Source organism: Melozone crissalis, unplaced genomic scaffold (assembly GCF_028551555.1).
Source record: "Melozone crissalis strain CALT ecotype California unplaced genomic scaffold, PUWL_Pcris_2 ptg000045l_1, whole genome shotgun sequence".
NCBI classification, from domain to species: Eukaryota; Metazoa; Chordata; class Aves; order Passeriformes; family Passerellidae; genus Melozone; species Melozone crissalis.
In genome coordinates, this window is record NW_026535823.1 from 16,002,358 (window position 1) to 16,012,480 (window position 10,123).

Sequence of the window (10,123 nt, forward strand, 5' to 3'; positions counted from 1 at the left end):
TAAGGCAATGTAAACACATCTGTCATCTGTACACACAGAGAGCTCTGTGGCTGGCTACAGAAACATAAACAAAGAGAAAAGCTCAAAGAAGAGGAGAAACGCCCTCCAGAGAGCACAGCCTGCCTCTGGTGGAGCCCAAGCAGCTCCTCATGAGGAGACTCAGGGAGGGCTTTTTCTCAGCGTCAGATGGCAAAACATTGCAGCAGCTCTTCTGGTAGGGAACTGGGTGGAATTTAGCTCAACAGAAACCATAGTTCCTGCTGTTAGGAAACAAGGGTCCAGAGGAATAGGCTGCTTCATGCAGAAAACCATTAGAAATCATCAGAAAACATTGTGCAGAAAACTGCTGTCATGATATTGCAAGGCCCTGTGGGGAAGCCAGCTGTTACAACCTGTCCAACAGGCTTAATAATCCTCAGCATAAGCAGAGTCCCTTGATGTGGTCACATGTGAGAACAGGGAGTTTTGTGGGTTTTAACCAAGATTATGTCTGAAATTAAAGAGCAGTTAATAGGTTAAGGCTGTGTGAGAAGGACGTTGTGTAGCACATACTGAGGTCCTTGAAAATGACTTGGTTGAAGTAAATCTGATGTGTCCAAGGGCTTTTTTCCCCTGAACCAAAGCGAGGACTATCTTATCATGACTTTCTGCACAGTTGCAGATAGTTTGATAAGCTGGAGATACACTGGACTCTATTATGGCTAATGGTAGTTTATTTTAGATCGGTGCTTTCTGTTTTACAAGGGAACTAGAGTAGAGGGGAAGGGGACAGAGGCAGCCTCTGCCTCTGCTCTGGGTAAGGGGCAACAGCCCAGGCTCAGTGTGCTGGGGTTTAGAGAAGGCTGGCAGGAGCAGGGCAGTGCAGCTGCCATTGCTGCAGCCCAGGCCCAGCAGTGAGGCCGGGGCTGCCCTGCCCCAGCACAGCCGGGCCGCGCTGCCTCCATTCCGAACACAGCAGGAGCGGCCCCGGAGGCCTCGTCCCGCTCGGGGTTTTCACCTCAGCAAAGTCATCCCTGGCTGCCCCGTTACTCCCTCAGAGCCCTGCCCAGGGCAGGGTTTGGGGTTTTGGTGTGCTTCCCAACTGCGGGTTCATAAACTTTTGAGTCTGCCTTTGAACACTGTGGAGTTCCAGGAATTTTTTTCACCTGTCACCAGCATGGCAATGACTACTGCTAAAAGAAAGAACTTGCCTGTTCAGAATTGTCACCTCCCATGTAAACACTCTGAAGGTAACAGTAGATTTCTTCACAGGAGGCTATACTGAAAAACTGAATTGCACCAGGCCATCTGATGTGGAGTAGTCTCATTTTCAAGGATTTGGGAAGACTTTTCCCACTTTTCCTCACTGGCTGCCTTCTGGGGGAGCAAAGTCAAGAATATCTCAGTCTATGTTCCCCCACAGCATGTTATTTACTCTGGGAAACATAGGTTAAAATAGCACATATGAAGTGGTTTTTAATGCAGATTGTTGGCTATGAGGGTGTGGGTTGGCACCCATTCCCTGGGACTGCTATTTTCTTAACTGGCTCAAGTGCCTACTTGAGTTAAGGGCATTTACTTTTGAGCAGTATATAATTAGTTCTAGCAAGTGAAAACCTGGATTAGAAATGACCCAGGAGTCTCTAGATTTGAAGCAGTTAGAACCAAAATGGGAAGATCACAGCCTAACTGACCAAAGCCTTCAACAGAACACTGCATCACAGTCATAGGAGATAGTTCAGAAAAAAAAAAGACTTTGGCTCAAATTCTCCTAAAGGAAATTTTGCTATCAACCAGAGTGACTTTTCCTTGAGAAGATTATTGCAAATAACTGCTAGTTCTCTCCAAAAGCACAGTGGGGCTGAAGTAAACTAGCATTTTGTTATTGAGAAGCTCTTTCTTATCTTTTGTTTTTAGAAGGTGGGTACAACCAAACAGTCTATTGTTCTAGGGGAAAACTGCATTCTTCCTCTCCCAGAACAGAACAGAAAACAGCTCTCCCAGGGTCTAGCTAAAGACTTAAAGGTCACTGACTGGATTCCTTAAGTTTAGATTCTTGGGGTTTGCTATGTCTCATTTTTTTTCCCTTAAACATTAATATTATGGCAAGCACATTTGCATTACATACAAGGAATGTTTGATGCGAAATACATTACCTCTTTTTCTCCATCTCCAAAAGAGGAAACAGTAATACCTTATAGATTTGAAGCAAAATGAGGAAGAAATATATTCTTAAAGAAAACAAACATGACTTTATGGAAATATCATCATCAAAATTGGCAAATATTTTCAAAGAGAACAGAAGGCATCCAGAAACTCATTCTCTGGATCCTAGCATGGAAGCCAAATTCTAAATGAATTTTCTTTATCAGATTGCTTTATCTAGATATGCATTAGCTGACAAATAATAAATATTCAGAGTTACTTTACTTTGTTTAGTGCCAAGAAGCACCATCCAGTTGAAGACATTTTTGCCCCACGCTTCAGGGAAAAAGCACAAAAGACTCGCTGTCACCATTTCTCTCTAGCAACTGTGTCTCTCACATCTCCCCAGTGGAAATGAAGGGTTCTGGGTAGATGTTCCATGGCTGTTCAAACACACTGCACACACAGTGCTTGTGTCTCCTTCACAGCACGTTTGTGTTGCCTTTGCAGGGCTGAGGGAGCTGCCTGGCTCTCAGTACTCTGATAAGCCTCTCCTTGGCTGGCCCCACGGGCTGTGCCAGCAAACTCCTGCTTGTTCCAGAGCTGGGTGAGGATCTAGCAAAGCAAGCACTGAGCCCTCAGGCTGCTCACAGCACAAACTGAGCCCCAGACCTTGCTGAAACTTGAATTTGACTTTTTCCAAAGACCATACTTCCTGATAGCATAATGGCAGTCTCATGACCAGTATTGTTGAAATCAATAGGAAGTACTCAGAGGCAGAGGTCACCTTGCATAAGCTTCTTGGTAAGAACCAGAACTTTGCACAAGAATTCAGGAGAACCAGTAGCTCTCACAGTAAGAGCTTTAGACACTTTTCCTCTCATTGCTGTTTCATGCTGCAGTGGCAAAGGAGAAGGAAATGAAAGTGACATATGATACATGAAGATGGACCTTTGTTGACATACTTATTTCAGCTCAGGTCACTATTCTGCAGAGTATAACATTTCCCATTTAGAATTTCCTGTATCTATTTCACTCCCTTGCCCAAAATTTTTTAACATGTTTTATAATCCAGTTCATTAACTAGTCAGACATAAGTATGCCTGCAACAGAAATAAGCAATCTCACATTTAGCTGTGTCAAGGATTGGCTTTAACCATGCATGCATCTATAAAAAGATGCATTTGTTGATTGATAATGTGAGTTTTACACACACCCTGTGTTATCTTTGTGTGTACCTGAGAAATAAAACTAAACAAGGTGTTTGATGTGTTTGTTATTCTCTAACAAGAGACAGAGCAGGAGTAATAATATTTAACAGGCAAAATGGGGGAAATGAGGGTCTCTCTGAGGAATGTTTAAAAGAACTTATAACACTTTATCAATTAAGATATTATGCATATTAAACAAGTGTATTGTAAAGTGATAAATTAATGAACAGTAGCGCACAGACATTAGTCCACTGTTCCACCCAGAATGTTGGAATGTTTCTTTTTTTTTTTTTTTTTTGAGGAAGTGTGTTGGGGGTGTGGGGTTTTTTAATACAAAAGTCAGATATTGATGACTATGCAGTGAGATGACCTGGACAGTACTGGATTTAGGAAACTGCTCAAAGAGATTTTGTATAAACTTCAGAGGAAGAGAAAGAAAATATTCTTGGATTGATTAAATTGGCCTTGTACTATGCAGCAGCAAATAATTTTTAAAGGAGTTCATAAAAAGGTTCTAGTATTTTTTTAAATATTGTGACTTAGGAAGTATTTTAGACCCTACAGTGAAGCTGCTGTGCACAATCCTACCCCTTCTATGCATCAGTGCACAGTAGCTTTTTAAAATCAAGAAGCCCTCTCCTTGGTTTAAGGAGGAGTGGACATTTGTGATGCTGCATTAACAGTCAGATCTGCTCCGTTAGCATTACGGTAAATTCAACTTTCAGCTGCCAGGAGCTTGGCAATTAGAGTTTCCTGCCTCATTGTTAAACACTGCAATTGAACTCTGCTGCTTTTCATTTGTGATCCAGCTTGGGATGTCAGCTGACACTGAAATGAATGTCCTAACCTCCAATTCAGTGGCTTAAAGGATATCTCCCCAATATTCACTGCCAAGATGAAATCCAGAAATTATTATTCAGCAGCAGTAAACAGGGCCTGTTTTTGCAGGCACCCATTTGTAAAAAAGCAAGCATGACAGCTGGGAATTACTGTTAAATGTGCTTTTCATAGCCACACTGAAAAGCAGAACATTAAAAGTAATGTAGCTGTATTTGTAAAGAAGCAGTTAAGTGATATCTTAGCAGCTCTGCATTAACACTTGTAATAATTCCTTTAAAAAGTAACTTCATAAGAAGGCACACTAAGATTTTTCAGTGCAGTTAGAAACAAAATAAATACCTTGGAAAATTCTTGGTGGATCTCCACTCTTCTGTCACTTGCAGATAGAAGATGACCACTGACAAGCAAAGCAGAGCACATCACAATTCTAAACATATTTTTCATTGAATTCCAGACTAGAGATAATTCCTGAAAATGTTCATCTAACTTTTTCTTTGAATAATACTGAGGGTGGAATAGGAAGGCTGAGGAAATACAGAGAGAGCTGCTTCCATGTAAAGTATTACTTTGGAAAGCTGAACAGGTGATTCTGAGAGGAAAGCAGTTGTTACTGCTGCCTTGCTCCCCTAACACACCTCCCATCCCCATCAATCCTTCCAGGTTTATTGAAGAATCAGAATCTATGCCAAAGCAATTAAGGTTTTATACTGGTTAGACTGAATTTACCCAGTACAGCACTGGGCTGTGCTCTAATGAACATTTCTATATGCTCCTTTGCCAAGCTTTTCCTCTGAAGAAAGTTTATTATAGACCACAGATTTAACTTTATTTTTTACCTGTTCACTTGCAGCTTTAACCCCCATGACCAGGATTTTCCTTTATTTCTACAAGTAATCTTTACCAGCACTTTCTACTCCATCCCACAGCCCCTTTTGGAGATGGGCCAACACATGTGGGAACTGCAGATACAGAACTGAACCACCCCAACACTGCATTTACTACTGAGCAAGCACACCTAGCAGGCACTAAGGACATCACATTGATACCACTGAGCTTCAAAAAATAGTTATTGCTTGCACTAAAACTTGAGCAAATAAATATTTAAAATATTAAATCTTTCTTTCAGTTTGGGAGGGGAAAAAAAGAAGGGAAAAAAGTACTTTTCCATAGCACCAAAAAAGCACAAAGCCAAAATAAACAAGGAAAAAACACCCAAAACCATCAAAAAAACCCCACACTCAACATCTTCTGGAAATTGTGAAGTTTTGTGGGATGCAATGTGAGCATAAAAGAGACAAGATTAATGATCTGGGATAAAGTGGCTAAAAACCTCAGCATTCTGTGCTCTGGTACAGTCTCAGTTATCTGAGCATCAGCTATTCCTAATTCCCTTCTCTCCCCCAAGTCTGAATCACATCCTCTGACATGTACTGAAGTACATTAACAGTGACATGGATTATTTGAAACCTCTCTTATTCAAACAGATTTGGGATCCAAACTATTGTAATAACTGAGTTTCCATGCCATGGTAGCCAGCCTCTGGCTGAATGCCACTGGGCCTCAGCCAGTCACTCATGTGCAGCACTCAGCACTCTCTGCCCCACCGCACCATTCCAGTCCCAAAGAACCCTGTAAAGCACTCTCACAATCACTTGCTATGGATTGTTTTGCTCTTGACATTATCTGAATTTCTAAGTGTAACTTTAATGTGAGATTTCACAGAAGGATAATGAACTAAGGTTAACAGGCAAAAACCAGCACATTTTCTTGAGCTTGTGAGAATACCTTGTCAGAGGTGGAAAATATTTCTGTCGAGGAATTAGTCTCATTTAGAAAATACTGCTGAGATAATTAAAATTGGAAGAAGTCATGGAATTAGGCAGCAAGGATAAGGGTTTTATTCCTTTTTCCTATATTAACATTTTGACTATTAAGACTGGATTAAGATTACTATTACTGGATAATTAACCAACCTTTTAAAATATCAGCACTGTTCAAGAATAGTTTTGTTCCAATAAGTGTGCATGAAGCCATTAACCATCAAATAACTGTTCTGCTCACAGGCCAACTGTAATTATTTTCTGTTTCTCATTCACATTTATAAATTTGAATAATGCAACATGAAGTTGCCTGAAAAAAGTTACCATGTACTATCTTGAATCAATCCTCTTGTGAGGTTATTATTGGGAACACAATGGAGAATGAAGAAAAGAATTGGTGTTAACACACCAGACCTTGAAAGATGTGAATTTGTCCAGACCTGTTAAGGAAATAAAAGGAAGGAGAACGTGCTCAAGTGGCATAAAAATCAAGTTTGGAGGTTCAGGAAAGGAGATAAAGTGTTGAAATCAATCTCAGATCATGCTGAGCAGGCTTCAGCCAACTAGTAAATGCAATAACTTCTGCATCCTGGAGAGACAGAAATTGCTTCTTCAAAATATATATGTGAAAAATCTATATTTCGTATGTATACATGGAAAGTTAAAGTGGTAGCTGGAAGCCAAGAATTACAGAAGCACAAAATACCACAAAGTTAGAGTTTTCTCCCTTTCTTTGATTCCCTCATGCAGTCATCCCCTCCGAAAGAGAGGGCTGACTGGTGAAGTTTCACAGAAAAATAAGGAAAGTTTCAGGCTTCAAAGTCATTGTGCATTAGAATTAACCTGTTATATCATTAACTTTTGCATCCATTCAGAGTTTAAGAGTGGAACACGTCCTTAACATTCAGTGTTTATAATTTTGAGGCAGCAGCCCCTTCTCAGAGGTGCCTGTGGCCCAGGGCACTCAGGGGCAGCATCTCCCAGGCAGCTGCCAGCAGAGCAGCTCGTGTGAAACCACTTGGCCTTTCCCTCTGTCCCCACACGACTGCAGCTCAGTACAGCTGTGGCAGGAGGGGGGTGTGCCCATCCTCTGCTCACTGCTGTGGGGAGGAGAAATCCTGGGGTGTGCTGCTTGCTTGGTCCCAGCCTTGGCTCATCCAGGCTCCCAAGGAAGTGGCCTGGTGAACCTCAGGAGCTACAGTGTGACTGAGGGGAAGTTCAAGAAGAGCCAGCAGAAGCAAAATAATTAAGAAGGAAAAGGGCACACACTTAGGTCTAGTGATTAAAAGCGGCACAAAGATACAGTGCCAAGTTATTTTCCTACCAAAGTCCGCCTCAAGTTGAGATACAAGAGCTGAGTTGTTTTTTTCTTCATACACACGAGAGACAACAAAGAAGGAAAACACACAAAGTCTGGTCTTCCTCACAAGGAGGGTTTGGTAGCACATGCTGTCCCTGCAGGCATTTCCTTTAGCTGTAGGTAAATACCACTGTGAATAAAACTGATGGAAGTCAAACACTCCAGCACCTGTGTGCTGGGGACACAGCCTGGCTGCGAGGGGTTAGGTCCCACCGGTGGGGAAGGGGAAGTGACGGCAGCAAATGGGAGGGAGAGAGGGCACTCTGACCCACCTGCTGCAAGCCAGCACACTGCTGCTCCCCTGCCCGAGGAACAGAACTGTAAAGTATGCCAGGCATTTGGGTTGCACAGCAAGCAGTCTGAAGTCCTTTGTTGCCTTCTGCTTGTGCAGTGGTTTTTGCAAGTTAAAAACCCACACCAGCAACAAGCCTTTCACCAGGGCAGGGAGGGGCACGTGACAACACAGGACCCCCAACAGTAATAAGCTTGCACGTAAATTATATTTGATTTTTCCCCCCCCATATTACCATGGAGTGTGCTTCAGCATTCAACTATTCTTGAGCCATACCCCCACTGATAAGAATGTAGCTATCTCATTTTAAGAGGAGGTCACGAGCCTAAAGTAAGATTTAAAAAAAGCAGAAAAGCCTGCCTTAAGCTTATTTATGAACAGCTAGCACAAGCAGGTAACAACCCCCCCATCCTTATAAAAGTATGAGGGACAGAAGCTGACATCACTGCTGGAATCAATGAAAAAGTGATGGATTAAGAAGAAAACATTTAGATATTTTAACAAACTAAATATATTGTTTTTGTTAAAATACGGCTTAATCTCTAAAAACACATGTAGATAAGTCTTTCCCTTCAGAAAGTTATTTTATCATAAACACGAGTAACATTTATGTCCTTAAGAATTAATCCCAAAGGGGAGTCTTCCCAAAGTTAAGACCTGGGCTCCAGTATTATACTGCCAGAACTGATACTTAAGTTCCCTTCTCAAAAGAGGGATTTGAACAACACACTTTCAAGAAAAGTCTGTGTTTGAATTTTTTTTTTCTACTTCAGTATTTTAGGCTTGGTCCTATGCGATTCTCTGAGCATTTTGGCATCATGTGCATCTCAGAAAACATCTCCATATAAGGGAATTTACTCAAGCAACGTAGGGAAAACACAGAACACAGATATCAGATAATAATTCCATCAAGGCTGAATTTGGCCCCATGATTCAGTTTGTGGTATTTGAAAGAAGTCTCTGTGCTTAGTTTTTCCAGATGTTGATTTTAAGACACTTGCAAGATACTTTTAGGTAGAATTAATGACTGTTGAGAAAATGCTGTCTTCTGTAGTCTGGTACAGAGGAAAGAGGAGTGGGCTATGAACACCTCTTACTGTCTGCAATTGTTCTACAAGGCAAGAGGATCCCTCATGGGATGAGAATGGTCTGGTAAAGTAGTTGAGAGGCAATACAGCACACCACATCTAACCAAAGTACCAAAGGCAGTGCTGCATATCCCCAGAATGTTCCAGAGTAAGTAGCAGTATGAGCACAGCAAGGTTTTAAAGGAGATATTTGAGGTAACATATGAATAAACAGCTTACCTAGGACATGCATTATTTTGAAAAGGAATCCTAATCAATGAAAGATTAGGAACAGTTTTGTGTAGTACTAAGGCTGTTCTGTAGAGTTCTCTCTTTGCAGTTTCATTGCTACTGCCAATGTTTGGCCTTGACCATCAGTAAGATTCAAGTCTTACTGGAGTCACAAGCTGTATTTATCCTACAGCAATTTTAATAACTTTAGTCACGGAAGTTAATTAGGCTAAAACATTTCTGAGTGTCAGTGTCCCTGCCTACCTGGGACCGGCCATTTCACAACACTGGGAGTAGCCAGCACACTGACATGGCAGCCTGAGAAAAACCCCCCAAACACAAGAGAATTGCAAAAGGCCTTGGTTAGCTCCTTGTCTCAGCTGAGGCACATCAGAGGGGAGGACAGCAGCCCAGCCGTGCTTTGGCCTCACCAGGTCAGCTCACTCACTGGTATTTTTTTCCTTAATCCTTAGGAGACAGCACAGCTGTAACTCAGAAATTCCAGAGTATCTTTCCCCTTCCTCAAGGCCCAGGCTGGTGGCCAGCCCTATCTTTAGCCAGCCCCCCGTTACCTGCAGGCTAGCGAGCTCCATGGACGGCAGCAGAGCACAGTGGGCCCTGCTCCCCTCGGGCACCTCCCGCCCCGCCGAGCCTCTCCTGCCCTCGGCCACCTCCTGTCCCGCCGGGCCCCTGCTGCTCCCCTCGGCCACCTCCTGCCCCGCCGAGTCCCTGCTGCTCCCCTCGGCCACCTCCTGCTCCGCCGAGTCCCTGCTCCCCTCGGCCACCTCCTGTCCCGCCGGGCCCCTGCAGCTCCCCTCGGCCACCTCCTGCCCCGCCGGGCCCCTGCAGCTCCCCTCGGCCACCTCCTGCCCCGCCGAGCCTCTCCTGCCCCGTTTAGTCCCGCTGAGCCCCCACCCCCGTTTAGACCGTTTAGTCCCGCTGAGCCCCTGCTCCCCTCTGGCACCTCCTGCCCTACCGAGCCTCTCCCACCCTCAGGCACCTCCTGCCCCGCCGAGCCCCTGCTCTCCTCGGCCACCTCCTGCCCTGCCAGGGCCCCGCCACTCCTGCTTTCCTTCTCCCTGCACTTCTGTGCTTCCAAGCTCTGTGGCTCCCACCCAGGAACCTACTCCTGTGCTCCAGGCAAAAATCACACCCGTGGTGGTATATTTCCTCATCAG